General features: G+C 41.6%; 1 long non-coding RNA gene across 17 annotated transcripts; it reads right to left on the reverse strand.

The window, feature by feature from the left end:
* Positions 1-14,151: 14,151 nt before the first annotated feature.
* Positions 14,152-19,452, reverse strand: LOC123156441 (uncharacterized). Of its 17 annotated transcripts, XR_006478131.1 has the most exons (12): positions 19,401-19,449; positions 18,920-19,010; positions 18,549-18,600; positions 18,127-18,248; positions 17,405-17,626; positions 16,621-17,321; positions 16,491-16,547; positions 16,177-16,402; positions 15,878-16,072; positions 15,119-15,357; positions 14,899-15,027; positions 14,152-14,459 (listed from the first exon to the last, which is right to left on the reverse strand). It is a non-coding gene; the product is annotated as an uncharacterized lncRNA (long non-coding RNA). The 17 variants fall into 17 exon arrangements; XR_006478130.1 differs by having other exon boundaries at positions 14,899-15,357; positions 15,962-16,072; XR_006478129.1 differs by lacking the exon at positions 15,119-15,357.
* Positions 19,453-19,665: the final 213 nt, after the last annotated feature.

Here is a 19,665-nt window from a genome sequence, read left to right on the forward strand (position 1 = left end):
CTCTACTTGACTAGCTCGTTAATCAAAGATGGTTATGTTTCCTAACCATGAACAATGAGTTGTTATTTGATTAACGAGGTCACATCATTAGTTGAATGATCTGATTGACATGACCCATTCCATTAGCTTAGCACACGATCGTTTAGTATGTTGCTACTGCTTTCTTCATGACTTATACATGTTCCTATGACTATGAGATTATGCAACTCCCGTTTGCCGGAGGAACACTTTGGGTGCTACCAAACGTCACAACGTAACTGGGTGATTATAAAGGAGTACTACAGGTGTCTCCAATGGTCGATGTTGGGTTGGCGTATTTCGAGATTAGGATTTGTCACTCCGATTGTCGGAGAGGTATCTCTGGGCCCTCTCGGTAATACACATCACATAAGCCTTGCAAGCATTACAACTAATATGTTAGTTGTGAAATGATGTATTACGGAACGAGTAAAGAGACTTGCCGGTAACGAGATTGAACTAAGTATTGGATACCGACGATCGAATCTCGGGCAAGTAACATACCGATGACAAAGGGAACAACGTATGTTGTTATGCGGTCTGACCGATAAAGATCTTCGTAGAATATGTAGGAGTCAATATGGGCATCCAGGTCCCGCTATTGGTTATTGACCGGAGACGTGTCTCGGTCATGTCTACATTGTTCTCGAACCCGTAGGGTCCGCACGCTTAAGGTTACGATGACAGTTATATTATAAGTTTACATGTTTTGATGTACCGAAGGAGTTCGGAGTCCCGTATGAGATCGGGGACATGACGAGGAGTCTCGAAATGGTCGAGACGTAAAGATTCATATATTGGATGATATGGTTAGGCCAAGGGGTCAAGCCCATGAGGCTTTAGGTCGGTGCAAAAAGGAGTTTTGCGGAGGCCAGGGGGCCAAACGCCGGAGACCCTGGCGTCTGGCCCTGGGCCAGACGCCGAGGCCCATGGCGTCTGGGCCAGACGCCAAAGATTGTGGCGTTTGGTCCTGGAGTCCGAGTGGGACTCTTGCCTTTCGGGCAAAACCGACTTTGAGGAGGTTTTTGCTCCAAGTTTCAACCCCGGGGCTCAACATATAAATAGAGGGGCAGGGCTAGCACCAAAGACACACAAGTTGATCCACGTGATATGTTCCTTAGCCGTGTGCGGTGCCCCCTGCCACCATATTCCTCGATAATACTGTAGCGGAGTTTAGGCGAAGCCCTGCTGCTGTAGTTCATCAAGATCGTCACCACGTTGTCGTGCTGACGGAACTCTTCCCCGACACTTTGCTGGATCGGAGTCCGGGGATCGTCATCGAGCTGAACGTGTGCTCGAACTCGGAGGTGCCGTAGTTTCGGTGTTTGATCGGTTGGATCGTGAAGACGTACGACTACTTCCTCTACGTCGTGTCATCGCTTCCGCAGTCGGTCTGCGTTGGGTACGTAGACAATACTCTCCCCCTCGTTGCTATGCATCACATGATCTTGCGTGTGCGTAGGAAATTTTTTGAAATTACTACGAAACCCAACACTTTCGATAAGTAAGAGTGTCGAACCCAACGAGGAGCAGAAGGAAATGACAAGCGGTTTTCAGTAAGGTATTCTCTCCAAGCACTGAAATTGTAGGTAGCAGATAGTTTTGTGATAACATAATTTGTAACGGGTAACAAGCAATGAAAGTAAATATGGTGCAGCAAGGTGGCCCAATCCTTTTTGTAGCAAAGGACAAGCCTAGACAAGTTCTTATAATGAGAAAAGCGCTCCCAAGGACACATGGGAATTATCATCAAGCTAGTTTTCATCACGCTCATATGATTTACGTTTGTTAATTTGATAATTTGATATGTGGGTGAACCGGTGCTTGGGTACTGCCCTTTCTTGGACAAGCATCCCAGTTATGATTAACCCCTATTGCAAGCATCTGCAACTACAAAAGAAGTATTAAGATAAACCTAACCATAGCATGAAACATATGGATCCAAATCAGCCCCTTACGAAGCAACACATAAACTAGGGTTTAAGCTTCTATCACTCTAGAAACCCATCATCTATTTATTACTTCCCAATTCCTTCATCTAGGCCCAAATAATGGTGAAGTGTCATGTAGTCGATGTTCACATAACACCACTAGAGGAGAGACACCATACATCTCATCAAAATATCGAACGAATACCAAATTCACATGACTACTAATAGCAAGACTTCACCCATGTCCTCAGGAACAAACGTAACCACTCACAAAGAATATTCATGTTCATAATCAGAGGAGTATTAATATGCATTAAGGATCTGAACATATGATCTTCCACCAAATAAACCAACTAGCATCAACTACAAGGAGAAATCGACACTACTAGCAACCCACTGGTACCAATCTGAGGTTTTGGTACAAAGATTAGATATAAGAGATGAACTAGGGTTTGAGAGGAGATGGTGCTGATGAAGTTGTTGATGGAGATTGACCCCCTTCCGATGAGAGGATCGTTGGTGATGACGATGGTGATGATTTCTCCCTCCCGGAGGGAAGTTTCCCCGATAGAACAACTCCGCTGGAGCTCTAGATTGGTTCCGCCTCGTGGCGGCGGAGTTTCGTCCCGTGAACTTACTTATGATTTTTTCCAGGATATAAACAAAAAAAATCACGAAATTCCTGGGCAGTCCATGGCCCGGTTTAGCCCCCACGAAGCTCCGCCCCTGGCTGCCAACATGAACTTAGCCATCCACCCTTGGATTTTGTTCCACAACCTCTAATTGAAATACTTAAAAGACCCATTTTTTGAAATTCCAACATCCGATGGTATACCAAGATACTTTTCATTTAAATGTCACTGGGAACATTTCAAAAGTTGTTTAACAATTGCTCGGACATTCTCATGGCATCCCTTGCTGAAGAAAATTGGTGATTTATCCTTGTTCACACTTGGCCTGAGGCTTGTGCATATTCTCATTTCCAAAAGAAGGGAAACTACGACCAATACTGAATTGGGCAATTCCATGGCTAAGCGAACAAGCCCATTAGCAACTCTAGGTACCAGCCCAAATCAATGATGCGCCGACGATCAAGTTGGGCCGGGCCCTTTCTTTTTCTCCTCATATTTTATCAGTGGTCAGGATATTTTTTTGCATGGTAATACATGTCTTATTTATATCATAAGGAAACAAGCCACGTATAACTCGACCTGACAAAACTGAAAAGACATCATAACGCTAGCCTTTGCACAAAGAAATAACAGCCAAGAAATAAAACTACAATCAAGACTAAAGAATCTCCTGAGCTTGGCACCAACGTCCGTCACCTCACTCTAGCATCACCACAGCAGCCACCAAAGCAAAAAATAATAATATGACAGATCATCTCCTCACCCGAGCTCGGCGCGGATCCATTGCTGATATGCAGCTTTGCAGACCTCAAAGGTGGATCACGGCCAGAACTTCATGTTTGTTTACCTCAAAAAAGAAAGAAGACTCCACATAGGTAGACTCAGACAATCTTTACCTATACAAAATGTTGCATGCAAAATCAAGGTAAGGCGAGTGCCCTACTCGCCCGGCTTATAATCTACACAACGGTGCTTCGATTCAAGATAAACTCTTCGCAAAAAAGGTGCATATTGACGTTTTGGTTACATTAGATGATTGTTTCATAGTTTGTCGACTATAAATGCTCAAATTTGTGTTCATGTTTGGAGCTGTTTTGGACCAATTTTGTCAAATTTGTCACGCGGAGTCGATCTTTTGAAATGTCCTTTGACCAATAGTTTCATCGTGCCATTTCACACAACTATCTATTGTCTGTTCGCTGTTTCGACCGTCGTAGGCTAGATCTACATCAATTTGGTCCTGGAATCCGAGTGGGACTCTTGCCTTTCGGGCAAAACCGACTTTGAGGAGGTTTTTGCTCCAAGTTTCGACCCCGGGGCTCAACATATAAATAGAGGGGCAGGGCTAGCACCAAAGACACACAAGTTGATCCACGTGATCTGTTCCTTAGCCGTGTGCGGTGCCCCCTGCCACCATATTCCTCGATAATACTGTAGCGGAGTTTAGGCAAAGCCCTGCTGCTGTAGTTCATCAAGATCGTCACCACGCCATCGTGCTGACGGAACTCTTCCCCGACACTTTGCTGGATCGGAGTCCGGGGATCGTCATCGAGCTGAACGTGTGCTCGAACTCGGAGGTGCCGTAGTTTCGGTGTTTGATCGGTTGGATCATGAAGACGTACGACTACTTCCTCTACGTCGTGTCATCGCTTCCGCAGTCGGTCTGCGTTGGGTACGTAGACAATACTCTCCCCCTCGTTGCTATGCATCACATGATCTTGCGTGTGCGTAGGAAAATTTTTGAAATTACTACGAAACCCAACAGTGGCATCCGAGCCAGGTTATTTATGTTGATGTTATATGCACGAGTAGAACACAAGTGAGTTGTGGACGATACAAGTCATACTGCCTACCAGCATGTCATACTTTGGTTCGGCGGTATTGTTGGACAAGACGACCCGGACCAACCTTACGCGTACGCTTACGCGAGACCGGTTCCCTCGACGTGCTTTGCACAGAGATGGCTTGCGGGCGACTGTCTCTCCAACTTTAGTTGAACCAAGTATGGCTACGCCCGGTCCTTGCGAAGGTTAAAATGGAGTCTATTTGACAGACTATCGTTGTGGTTTTGATGCGTAGGTGAGAGTGGTTCTTACTTAAGCCCGTAGCAGCCACGTAAAACATGCAACAACAAAGTAGAGGACGTCTAACTTGTTTTTGCAGGGCATGTTGTGATGTGATATGGTCAAAGCATGATGCTGAATTTTATTGTATGAGATGATCATGTTTTGTAACCGAGTTATCGGCAACTGGCAGGAGCCATATGGTTGTCGCTTTATTGTATGCAATGCAATCGCGATGTAATGCTTTACTTTATTACTAAACGGTAGTGATAGTCGTGGAAGCATAAGATTGGCGAGACGACAACGATGCTACGATGGAGATCAAGGTGTCGCGCCGGTGACGATGGTGATCATGACGGTGCTTCGGAGATGGAGATCACAAGCACAAGATGATGATGGCCATATCATATCACTTATATTGATTGCATGTGATGTTTATCTTTTTATGCATCTTATCTTGCTTTGATTGACGGTAGCATTATAAGATGATCTCTCACTAAATTATCAAGAAGTGTTCTCCCTGAGTATGCACCGTTGCGAAAGTTCTTCGTGCTGAGACACCACGTGATGATCGGGTGTGATAGGCTCTACGTTCAAATACAACGGGTGCAAAACAGTTGTGCACGCAGAATACTCAGGTTATACTTGACGAGCCTAGCATATACAGATATGGCCTCGGAACACGGAGACCGAAAGGTCGAGCGTGAATCATATAATAGATATGATCAACATAGTGATGTTCACCATTGAAACTACTCCATCTCACGTGATGATCGGTCATGGTTTAGTTGATTTGGATCACGTGATCACTTAGAGGATTAGAGGGATGTCTATCTAAGTGGGAGTTCTTAAGTAATATGATTAATTGAACTTAAATTTATCATGAACTTAGTCCTGGTAGTATTTTGCAAATTATAGATCAATAGCTCGCGTTGTTGCTTCCCTGTGTTTATTTTGATATGTTCCTAGAGAAAATTGTGTTGAAAGATGTTAGTAGCAATGATGCGGATTGGATCCTTGATCTGAGGATTATCCTCATTGCTGCACAGAAGAATTATGTCCTTGATGCACCGCTAGGTGACAGACCTATTGCAGGAGCAGATGCAAACGTTATGAACGTTTAGCTAGCTCAATATGATGACTACTTGATAGTTTAAGTGCACCATGCTTAACGGCTTAGAATCGGGACTTCAAAGACGTTTTGAACGTCATGGACCATATGAGATGTTCCAGGAGTTGAAGTTAATATTTCAAGCAAATACCCGAGTTGTGAGATATGAAGTCTCCAACAAGTTCTATAGCTAAAGGATGGAGGAGAATCGCTCAACTAGTGAGCATGTGCTCAGATTGTCTGGGTACTACAATCGCTTGAATCAAGTGGGAGTTAATCTTCCAGATAAGATAGTGATTGACAGAATTCTCTAGTCACCATCACCAAGTTAGTAGAACTTCGCGATGAACTATAATATGCAAGGGATAACGGAAACAACTCCCAAGCTCTTCGTGATGATGAAATCAATGAAGGTAGAAATCAAGAAAAACATCAAGTGTTGATGGTTGATAAGACCACTAGTTTCAAGAAAAGGGCAAAGGGAAGAAGGGGAACTTCAAGAAGAACGGCAAGCAAGTTGCTGCTCAAGTGAAGAAGCCCAAGTCTGGTCCTAAGCCTGAGACTAAGTGCTTCTACTGCAAAGGGACTGGTCACCGGAAACGGAATCACCCCAAGTGATTGGCGGATAAGAAGGATGGCAAAGTGAACATAAGTATATTTGATATACATGTTATTGATGTGTACTTTACTAGTGTTTATAGCAAACTCTAAGTATTTGATACTAGTTCAGTTGCTAAGATTAGTAACTCGAAACGGGAGTTGCAGAATAAACAGAGACTAGTTAAGGGTGAAGTGACGATGTGTGTTGGAAGTGGTTCCAAGATTGATATGATCATCATCGCACACTCCCTATAATTTCGGGATTAGTGTTGAAACTAAATAAGTGTTATTTGGTGTTTGCGTTGAGCATGAATATGATTTGATCATGTTTATTGTAATACGGTTATTCATTTAAGTAAAAGAATAAATTGTTGTTCTGTTTACATGAATAAAACTTTATATGGTTACACACCCAATGAAAATAGTTCATTGGATCTCGATCTTAGTGATACACATATTCATAATATTGAAACCAAAAGATGTAAAGTTAATAATGATAGTGCAACTTATTTATGGCACTGCCGTTTAGGTCATATTGGTGTAAAGCGCATGAAGAAACTCCATGTTGATGGGATTTTGGAATCACTTGATTATGAATCACTTGATGCTTGCAAACCATGCCTTATGGGCAAGATGACTAAAACGCCGTTCTCCGGAACAATGAAGCAAGCAACAGATTTGTTGGAAATCATACATACCGATGTATGAGGTCCGATGAAAGGCTTACAGCAGGTATCATTATTTTCTGACCTTCACAAGATGATTTGAGCAGATATGGGGATATCTACTTGATGAAACATAAGTCTGAAATAATTGAAAGGTTCAAAGAATTTCAGAGTGAAGTGGAAAAATCATCGTAACAAGAAAAATAAAGTTTCTGCGATCTGATCACGGAGACGAATATTTGAGTTACGAGTTTGGTCTTCAATTAAAACAATGTGGAATAGTTTCATAGCTCACGCCACCTGGAACACCACAATGTTATGGTGTGTCCGAACATCGTAACCGCGCTTTATTGGATATGGTGCGATGTATGATGTCTCTTATTGATTTACCATTGTCGTTTTGGGGTTATGCATTAGAGACAGCTGCATTCACGTTAAAAGGGCACCATCTAAATCCGTTGAGACGACACTATATGAACTGTGGTTTAGCAAGAAACCCAAGTTGTCGTTTCTTAAAGTTTGGGGCTGCGATGCTTATGTGGAAAAGTTTCATCCTGATAAGCTCGAACCCAAATCGGAGAAGTGCGTCTTCATAGAATACCCAAAGGAAATTGTTGGGTACACCTTCTATCACAGATCCGGAGGCAAGATATTCGTTGCTAAAAATGGATCCTTTCTGGAGAAGGAGTTTCTCTCGAAAGAAGTGAGTGGGAGGAAAGTAGAACTTGATGAGGTAACTGTACCTGCTCCCTTATTGGAAAGTAGTTCATCACAGAAATCAGTTCCTGTGACAAATACACCAATTAGTGAGGAAGCTAATGATATTGATCATAAAACTTCAGATCAAGTTACTACAGAACCTCGTAGGTCTTCTAGAGTAAGATCTGCACCAGAGTGGTGTAGTAATCATGTTCTGGAAGTCATGTTACTAGACCATGATGAACCTACAAACTATGAGGAAGCGATGATGAGCCCAGATTCCGCGAGATGGCTTGAGGCCATAAAATCTGAGATATGATCCATGTATGACAACAAAGTATGGACTTTGATTGACTTGCTCGATGATCAGCAAAGCCATGTTAAATAAATGGATCTTCAAGAGGAAGACGGACACTGATAGTAGTGTTACTATCTACCAAGCTCGACTTGTTGCAAAAAGTTTTTCAACAAGTTCAAGGTGTTGAATACGATGAGGTTTTCTCACTCGTATCGATGCTTAAGTCTATCTGAATCATGTTAGCAATTGCCACATTTTATGAAATCTGGCAAATGGATGTCAAAACTGCATTCCTTAATAAAGAAGAGTTGTATATGATGCAACCAGAAGGTTTTGTCAATCCTAAAGGTGCTAACAAAATGTGCAAGCTCCAGCGATCCATCTATGGACTGGTGCAAGCATCTCGGAGTTAGAATATACGCTTTGATAAGTTGATCAAAGCATATAGTTTTATATGGACTTACGATGAAGCCTGTATTTACAATAAAGTGAGTGGGAGCACTACAGCCTTTCTGATTAGTATATGTGAGTGACATATTGTTGATCAGAAATGATGTAGAATTTTTCTGCAAAGCATAAAGGAGTGTTTTAAAGGAGTTCTTTAAAAAGAAAAGACCTCAGTGAAAGCTACTTATATATTGAGCATCAAGATCTATTGGGATAGATCAAGGCGCTTGATAAGTTTTTCAATGAGTACATACCTTGACAAGATTTTGAAGTAGTTCAAAATGGAACAGTCAAAGAAAAGGTTTCTTGCCTGTGTTACAAGGTGTGAAGTTGAGTAAGACTCAAAGCCCGACCACGATAGAAGATAGAAAGAGAATGAAAGTCATTCCCTATGCCTCAGTCATAGGTTCTATAAAATATGCCATGCTGTATACCAGATCTATTGTATGCCCTACCACTGAGTTTGTCAAGGGAGTACAATAGTGATCTAGGAGTAGATCACTGGACATCGGTCAAAATTATCCTTAGTGGAATAAGGATATGTTTCTCGATTATGGACGTGACAAAAAGGTTCGTCGTAAAGGGTTACGTCGATGCAAGTTTTTTACACTGATCCAGATGATTCTAAGTCTCAATCTGGATACATATTGAAAGTGGGAGCAATTAGCTAGAGTAGCTCCGTGCAGAGCATTGTTAACATAGAAATTCGCAAAATACTTATAGATCTGTATGTGACAGACCCGTTGACTAAAATTATCTCACAAGCAAAACATGATCACACCTTAGTACTCTTTGGGTGTTAATCACATAGCGATGTGAACTAGATTACTGACTCTAGTAAACCCTTTGGGTGTTGATCACATATCGATGTGAACTATGGGTGTTAATCACATGGTGATGTGAACTATTGCTATTAAATCACATGGCGATGTGAACTAGATTATTGACTCTAGTGCAAGTGGGAGACTGAAGGAAATATGCCCTAGAGGCAATAATAAAGTTATTATTTATTTCCTTATTTCATGATAAATGTTTATTATTCATGCTATAATTGTATTAAACCGGAAACATAATACATGTGTGAATACATAGACAAACAGAGTGTCACTAGTATGCCTCTACTTGACTAGCTCGTTAATCAAAGATGGTTATGTTTCCTAACCATGAACAATGAGTTGTTATTTGATTAACGAGGTCACATCATTAGTTGAATGATCTGATTGACATGACCCATTCCATTAGCTTAGCACACGATCGTTTAGTATGTTGCTACTGCTTTCTTCATGACTTATACATGTTCCTATGACTATGAGATTATGCAACTCCCGTTTGCCGGAGGAACACTTTGGGTGCTACCAAACGTCACAACGTAACTGGGTGATTATAAAGGAGTACTACAGGTGTCTCCAATGGTCGATGTTGGGTTGGCGTATTTCGAGATTAGGATTTGTCACTCCGATTGTCGGAGAGGTATCTCTGGGCCCTCTCGGTAATACACATCACATAAGCCTTGCAAGCATTACAACTAATATGTTAGTTGTGAAATGATGTATTACGGAACGAGTAAAGAGACTTGCCGGTAACGAGATTGAACTAAGTATTGGATACCGACGATCGAATCTCGGGCAAGTAACATACCGATGACAAAGGGAACAACGTATGTTGTTATGCGGTCTGACCGATAAAGATCTTCGTAGAATATGTAGGAGTCAATATGGGCATCCAGGTCCCGCTATTGGTTATTGACCGGAGACGTGTCTCGGTCATGTCTACATTGTTCTCGAACCCGTAGGGTCCGCACGCTTAAGGTTACGATGACAGTTATATTATAAGTTTACATGTTTTGATGTACCGAAGGAGTTCGGAGTCCCGGATGAGATCGGGGACATGACGAGGAGTCTCGAAATGGTCGAGACGTAAAGATTCATATATTGGATGATATGGTTAGGCCAAGGGGTCAAGCCCATGAGGCTTTAGGTCGGTGCAAAAAGGAGTTTTGCGGAGGCCAGGGGGCCAAACGCCGGAGACCCTGGCGTCTGGCCCTGGGCCAGACGCCGAGGCCCATGGCGTCTGGGCCAGACGCCAAAGATTGTGGCGTTTGGTCCTGGAGTCCGAGTGGGACTCTTGCCTTTCGGGCAAAACCGACTTTGAGGAGGTTTTTGCTCCAAGTTTCGACCCCGGGGCTCAACATATAAATAGAGGGGCAGGGCTAGCACCAAAGACACACAAGTTGATCCACGTGATCTGTTCCTTAGCCGTGTGCGGTGCCCCCTGCCACCATATTCCTCGATAATACTGTAGCGGAGTTTAGGCGAAGCCCTGCTGCTGTAGTTCATCAAGATCGTCACCACGCTGTCGTGCTGACGGAACTCTTCCCCGACACTTTGCTGGATCGGAGTCCGGGGATCGTCATCGAGCTGAACGTGTGCTCGAACTCGGAGGTGCCGTAGTTTCGGTGTTTGATCGGTTGGATCGTGAAGACGTACGACTACTTCCTCTACGTCGTGTCATCGCTTCCGCAGTCGGTCTGCGTTGGGTACGTAGACAATACTCTCCCCCTCGTTGCTATGCATCACATGATCTTGCGTGTGCGTAGGAAAATTTTTGAAATTACTACGAAACCCAACACTTTCGATAAGTAAGAGTGTCGAACCCAACGAGGAGCAGAAGGAAATGACAAGCGGTTTTCAGTAAGGTATTCTCTCCAAGCACTGAAATTGTAGGTAGCAGATAGTTTTGTGATAACATAATTTGTAACGGGTAACAAGCAATGAAAGTAAATATGGTGCAGCAAGGTGGCCCAATCCTTTTTGTAGCAAAGGACAAGCCTAGACAAGTTCTTATAATGAGAAAAGCGCTCCCAAGGACACATGGGAATTATCATCAAGCTAGTTTTCATCACGCTCATATGATTTACGTTTGTTAATTTGATAATTTGATATGTGGGTGAACCGGTGCTTGGGTACTGCCCTTTCTTGGACAAGCATCCCAGTTATGATTAACCCCTATTGCAAGCATCTGCAACTACAAAAGAAGTATTAAGATAAACCTAACCATAGCATGAAACATATGGATCCAAATCAGCCCCTTACGAAGCAACACATAAACTAGGGTTTAAGCTTCTATCACTCTAGAAACCCATCATCTATTTATTACTTCCCAATTCCTTCATCTAGGCCCAAATAATGGTGAAGTGTCATGTAGTCGACGTTCACATAACACCACTAGAGGAGAGACACCATACATCTCATCAAAATATCGAACGAATACCAAATTCACATGACTACTAATAGCAAGACTTCACCCATGTCCTCAGGAACAAACGTAACCACTCACAAAGAATATTCATGTTCATAATCAGAGGAGTATTAATATGCATTAAGGATCTGAACATATGATCTTCCACCAAATAAACCAACTAGCATCAACTACAAGGAGAAATCGACACTACTAGCAACCCACTGGTACCAATCTGAGGTTTTGGTACAAAGATTGGATACAAGAGATGAACTAGGGTTTGAGAGGAGATGGTGCTGATGAAGTTGTTGATGGAGATTGACCCCCTTCCGATGAGAGGATCGTTGGTGATGACGATGGTGATGATTTCTCCCTCCCGGAGGGAAGTTTCCCCGATAGAACAACTCCGCTGGAGCTCTAGATTGGTTCCGCCTCGTGGCGGCGGAGTTTCGTCCCGTGAACTTACTTATGATTTTTTCCAGGATATAAACAAAAAAAATCACGAAATTCCTGGGCAGTCCATGGCCCGGTTTAGCCCCCACGAAGCTCCGCCCCTGGCTGCCAACATGAACTTAGCCATCCACCCTTGGATTTTGTTCCACAACCTCTAATTGAAATACTTAAAAGACCCATTTTTTGAAATTCCAACATCCGATGGTATACCAAGATACTTTTCATTTAAATGTCACTGGGAACATTTCAAAAGTTGTTTAACAATTGCTCGGACATTCTCATGGCATCCCTTGCTGAAGAAAATTGGTGATTTATCCTTGTTCACACTTGGCCTGAGGCTTGTGCATATTCTCATTTCCAAAAGAAGGGAAACTATGACCAATACTGAATTGGGCAATTCCATGGCTAAGCGAACAAGCCCATTAGCAACTCTAGGTACCAGCCCAAATCAATGATGCGCCGACGATCAAGTTGGGCCGGGCCCTTTCTTTTTCTCCTCATATTTTATCAGTGGTCAGGATATTTTTTTGCATGGTAATACATGTCTTATTTATATCATAAGGAAACAAGCCACGTATAACTCGACCTGACAAAACTGAAAAGACATCATAACGCTAGCCTTTGCACAAAGAAATAACAGCCAAGAAATAAAACTACAATCAAGACTGAAGAATCTCCTGAGCTTGGCACCAACGTCCGTCACCTCACTCTAGCATCACCACAGCAGCCACCAAAGCAAAAAATAATAATATGACAGATCATCTCCTCACCCGAGCTCGGCGCGGATCCATTGCTGATATGCAGCTTTGCAGACCTCAAAGGTGGATCACGGCCAGAACTTCATGTTTGTTTACCTCAAAAAAGAAAGAAGACTCCACATAGGTAGACTCAGACAATCTTTACCTATACAAAATGTTGCATGCAAAATCAAGGTAAGGCGAGTGCCCTACTCGCCCGGCTTATAATCTACACAACGGTGCTTCGATTCAAGATAAACTCTTCGCAAAAAAGGTGCATATTGACGTTTTGGTTACATTAGATGATTGTTTCATAGTTTGTCGACTATAAATGTTCAAATTTGTGTTCATGTTTGGAGCTGTTTTGGACCAATTTTGTCAAATTTGTCACGCGGAGTCGATCTTTTGAAATGTCCTTTGACCAATAGTTTCATCGTGCCATTTCACACAACTATCTATTGTCTGTTCGCTGTTTCGACCGTCGTAGGCTAGATCTACATCAATTTGGTGGATTGTACAGATGCATATCTAGTGGATTGTACAAATGCATATGTTTGGCCTTCTTTTTATGCAATGTTCGGGATATCGCTTCCTGTTAACTTTTAGATCAACTCAAGATAAGAGATAAATTGGCTTATCGGCCGATGTATATATTTTATCGGTCGACTACTTATCGGCAAGTTTTTTTTAATCTCAGGTTTTTGTATCATCAGGATCAATCAACACGGCCAAATTGTAAGCCATGCTCCATCTCTATTCCTCTTAAACAATCTGAGATGTACCGAAAGTAGCCATCTACACGAACAAAAGGCATCAAGACTACACAAACTCAACCAAAATAAAAATAATAATCGAGAGCTAGGTTGGCCCCCACAGATTTACTGGTGAATATTGGCAAATATCAGCGAATACCGGTGATATATCGATTGTCAAACCGATATATCTTATCGTCTGGCCCTGATAAGCGTTTTTGAACAGTGTTTTTATCGGCTTACCGGCCGATATTTTGAACATCGTTTTTATGATGGTTCTTAATCTTCTTCATCTAGTCCCTTCTAATATACACAATGTTGCTTCGATTCGAGGTAAGTTGTATATGAAAAAGATGCACATCGACGTTGTGGTTCTCAGACGATTGATTTGTAGTGACGTTGAATGTAAATTAGATTGGGTTCGCGCCTTGGCGCGAGGGTGCTGGTCCCAACGTTTTGGTCAATCGGGTAATTTGTATATGCATTAACACAGGATAACACATGCAGAGGATTAGAGAACAATACTAAAACTACAGCATAATTTATTCATAATTTACAACAACCATGGAGTGTTAAATCCATCCGAAGGACTGCCTCATAGCGGTGATCACACATAATTTACAATAAGGATAGGGTAGTCTGCTACCACACTTCGCCTCTGTATAGGATCACGTCTATATACGATAATATTAGTCGATAAATCAAAAGAACTACATCTTCGTATGCGGTCGAAACATCGGTCGCATTCACCACAACTCAAGCTCAGATGAGAACTAACCACTATTGTTGTCCTCATGATAAAGCAGAAGGTTTAGCCTGCAGCATGGCATAAAGTTCAGTACAAAAGCATATTGATTAAGAGTAACAGAGCATATATTTCAGTGCTAAAGAGTTTCAGAAGCAGGCAGTGACACTGAGGTCAATATTGTGTAAGCAAACCACATACAGGGCTAAACCAAAATTGATTATGTAGGCTATTTTCCATACAAAGCAACAAAGGCAAAAAAGCATGCGAGGACATTCAGGTAACCTTGCATATTGGATACAAAATATCTAGCATTTATATCAGTGAATCATATATCAGTCACAAAAAATATATTCATTGGTGTAGTTATTGGATATATCTAATTAAAAAAGGCAGCAAACAACATATAAATTCATTAGAAATACATTGTGTTCCATATAGCAATCCACTCAAAAGGAACAAGAATGGAACATACAAGATTATGTACAACCAAGGGAAGAGTTTTATTACCAAGAGATCCTGCATAACCAATCTGTGTCATCACAGATGTAGCCTGCTCCAAATCATTTAATACCAAGCACAAACTATAACTTGGTCCAAAGGCTACTGCTCTGTGCTCTGTTTTATTTATTGAGTGCTCTGGAAAACAAAGAAAACAAAAGGACTCATTGGCACGGAACTCACACAAAAAATCGATAAAGTTTACACTTAATAGACACCAATTAATTACCAAATTTATCATCATTTTTGGTGAACATTAATAAATAGCGGACTCATGGTATTGGTACATAAGTAATTATCTCCAAAAGATCTTCACATGCACGCAGACAGCAGTGTAGTAATTCTCTATCTTCACAAGAGTTAGCTTCAGTTGGAGTATCAATGATTAGTTTGACACGCATGTGCAGAGTGTTTGTTTTACTGCTACCTCTTCATTTGTTGTCAGTCAGTTCTTCCAGGTAAAATATCCTGAAACAAGTTTATTCCATGCACAAAACCTAGCTAAGAATGGTACTAAACATATTTTTTCAGTGAAAATTTAACACCCAAAATAATCATGAAAACCCCTCCCTTTCTAAGACCAGCAACGGTGGTTCTCAGCATTAGCAGCATTTGAAGCATTTTTTCACTTGCAAAAAGTATTCAGTAAACAGTTTGGCAGGCACACACATAGTACAGTACAGTGCAGAGTATTCTTCTTGCCACCTCTTGGTGCATAACATACATATGTTGTGAAACAGATTTCCCAAAAGGCAAAATGTTATGTTCTATCCATTCCCAGACAGATTTTAGCATGTATCATTCAGAGTAACATTTTGAGGCAAAGATGAAATTAAGCAAAAAAAAATCAGCCCCTAAAGAAAACCTCAAATTGAACCCTCCTTTGATGTCTCAGAAGGAGGAAATGTACAGAGGAAACTCTGAAGTCTGAATCGATCGACGGGAGCAGCACATACAAAAAGACAGATGGGGGAAGAGGCGTTGTGACCAGATAATCTTTGTCGTGGGATGCGAATAGGAGGAACTTCTTGGTGCCGCCATGGTCGTGGTTCCAGTAGCAGTAGCACCTCACCTCTTCGCAGTCCTCGCAGTGGCAGGCGCTTCCGCCCCTCCCACTGTAGCTAGTACATCCATGGGATGGAACCACAGATCGATGTAAGAGAAGGCAACATTTTTCTCTGGCCTGCCGGGGGGCATGAAGAAGGACGGACGGGAAAATCAAATCAATCATCAATCAAGAAGTAAAAAAGAGAAACAAAGAAGGACGGCCAGGGAGGTGGTGGTCACCTGGGTTGTTAAACTCGTCCATGTCTGTTTCCAAGGACAAATCGTCGGCGGCTGCGTCGGCGTGCAGCGCCAACCCCAAGGTCAAGGACATTGTGCCTCTTTGTGTTGGTTGGTCGTACATATTGGGGAGGCACTGGGTGTGGGTGAAGCCGCGACAGCCCAGGTCAGTGTCCATGGACAGATCGACGGCGGCTTAAAGAACACAGTTTACACAGGCTTTTTCAGGCTGAAGTAAAAAAGATCACAATACATGACGATAGGAGCAAGGAAGTCCATAAATCTGGAAGATGCTAGACATACTCTTGAGATAATACCTTGTCAACCTAAAGTTCTTCAATCTACAAAATTGGCTTCTCTGCTAGAATTTGCTTCTGTAGATAATGGGGTCATGTCAAACATTTAGTCATCATGTTGGAAAGAAGAGCAGAGATGACCTTTGGCTACCTTCAATGGGAAAGGCATAATGTTGGAATTTCTCATTATCATCTTCATCTGCATAAATGGAATGGAACTCTCTAATTGTCCTCGGCTTTCTCTAGATCAGCAAAACAATAAAGCAAATAAAAAGTATAGAATCAAACTCCAAATTAATTTGTGGTGTCTAAAGTGGGCACGCATATGGAAGTTCAAGAGAAAAAACAAAGCAATAGGGTTAACCTATGACATGACATCCCCATTCAACATTCATTTATCAGGAATGCCATAGATTACTTATAACAATATTAGCAATGCAAGCGTAGATAGGCTGCACCAGAATAGATTCATAATCAAATTGTTCAATGTGTAATTAGATAAAAGCTGAATAGATGGTTCTCATGGATGAGCATGTTGCACAACATTTTCTTTCGTAAAAGAAATACGCACTATGTTTAGACAGCAGTTTTACCTAAGGTTATTATTTTTGTCTCAACAATTAAGAAATGGAGAAGTACAAATATTCGAAGCAAAAGGCTGAATCAGTTAGCCTGTGCCATCACCACTACCTTAGCCACCGACAAATCAAATGTACATAAACCTACAGACAAAATTAGAATCTAGAGAGGGATGATCTTGCACATCTCAACCAAAATCACAGTTGCAAACGCAAGCCAGATTGACACGGTCGTTGAGGAGAAGCATTCAAATGGAGAAACCCACAGAAATATCTGACAGAAACAAAATCAAGCAGCAACTTAACAGTTTGTAAAATTGGGAACATAGCAGCAGGAGGAAAATAGAGAAACCATACACATCATAGCGATATTCTTCGACGACCGTGCATATAGCCGCTGCCAAACAGGAGCCTGTGGCGCGGCAACGGCCAATCGACGTCATCTTTCACACTCCACCGCGGACCCACGTCTCCCTTGCCAAAGCCTGACCTCCACCCACGCTCGTCTCCCCTCTCATCTGCAACTGCTCGCTCTCGATATTACTTGTGATGCTTGTTGGCAGGAAAACGAATTATAGACTGAAAATTGTGCAGAAGCATAAATACATTTAATCCATGACACATACATAACCAATCATAATGTACAAAGCATCTTGTCCCAAAAACACATAACCAGTGATCAGGAGCAGCAAGGTTCTAACCAAAACATAACTACCAAACCTATATGAGTAACACAGAAACCTCTAAAATATCCTCTTGACTCATATGGAACAGAGGATGTAAATCTCAAACAACATAGCAACAAATATATTTCTCCACAAATTAAACATATATGTGAATGATGAGATATATTGCATAAGCAAGTCAGATAACCGTGAGATGTAACGTACTGTACAGGTAAGTGATCCAAGACTGCAGCTAAATTTCAAAAGAAAAAAAAGACATTGTTGAGTAGGCAATGGAGCACTAATATTGCAGAGAGTAATATTTCCTTGCAGCCGCACACCATGTAGGCATAGATAAATAAGACTGGGGATTAAATCAAAAGAAAGCGGAAGGGAGAGAGAGAGAGTGGTAACCTCTTCCATCTCTCTTCATGTTGATCTCCATACCCATCATGGTTTTTATGATTCCCGTCGCCTCTTCCGAAAGCAGCTAAACCAATTATCTCATCAATCATTGCTGACAACGCCTGGTAAAGCTGAAACCACAAATGGGATATGAGAGCCTTCCTATGAAGGTGTGCATAACCACAAATATTATATGTTTACATGAGAATAATATCCCACCAAGGGTAGGCATCACTGAGAACAAACACTTCCATTGAGTTAAAAATTTATTGGAGAGCAATACATAGGTAAACTTCAGAGATTACACGCATGTTCAGAATACTCAAGCAAAAAGGTATAGACTACACATTCTAATATATGCAATACAATGTAAAACATCTGCATTGTAATAGGTGCAATAACAATGATCAAATAGGAAAATAGGATGATACCGTGGTATTCCCAACCTTTGATTTCTCTGCCAACGGGCCTATGCAATGGCATCTGTGCAAATTTTCAAAAGTAGTTCTGTAAGAACAAAAGAAGAAACTGACAAATCAAATAATTCAATGATGACGCCGTCATGTGATCTAGCATAACAAATATGCCATAAGATGTGAGACTTACATCATCCAGCACCTATCTACATGACTTTATTGTAGGGAATGCACAAATGATAGCTAAGGTCTGGAGACATGAATGAGTACTGATGCTAGTTCGAACTGATCCATGATTCGGAACTTAACAACAAATTAGAGGGAACAAGTACATATGAATTTTCCAAACAAGGCAACCATGACAGATTCTGAGCTCGTTGCCATACCTTTTTGTCCCCACACATCCTAGCACTCCAGATGCACTGATTTGTGGACCATTTACTCAAAGTACCTTGCACTATTATTCAGAATACGACCCTGGAGAAATCATACACATGAATATTAGAGCAGTATGGTATGACATCCAAGCAGCAAACTAACTCAATGCTACCAGCATGTTTCCAACTAAATGCACTTCTGAGATTCTAAGAGATAAAACATCAAAATCGAAACCAGTAGTGAATGATTTCATCATATGCAACACCCCAAACACACTGGAGCAACCAAAAAGATAAGTACAATAATACAAGTAGGGAACAATAATTTAGGTGCTAGGCTTCTACCAATAAGAGGACAAAAAGCATATACATCCATTGTCCAAACACAATCTAACAGCAGCTTCATACAGGAATTGAAGGTAAATACATGGCCGCAAAAATGCAAGCCTAGGCCTGAAAAGCAGAGATGAGAGGGAGAGAAGGGGTCAACCTGCAAAGAGGTGGCCGAAGACCGAACACGACGAACTGGACAGAGAACGTACAATACGAAAGTCGTGTGAAACAGCAAGATGATGCTACTAACCAAATGAAATTCAGAACGATCATTCGTGGTGAGTTTGATAATATTCGTGCAAATGCATATGCATAACGATCATTCGTGGTGACTATACAAATGCATAGATATACATCTCCCAGTTGACTATACAAATGCATATGCATATTATATTTTAATGACACTCCTTAATCTCGTTCAC

The sequence above is a fragment of the Triticum aestivum genome, chromosome 7B (genome assembly GCF_018294505.1).
Source record: "Triticum aestivum cultivar Chinese Spring chromosome 7B, IWGSC CS RefSeq v2.1, whole genome shotgun sequence".
NCBI classification, from domain to species: Eukaryota; Viridiplantae; Streptophyta; class Magnoliopsida; order Poales; family Poaceae; genus Triticum; species Triticum aestivum.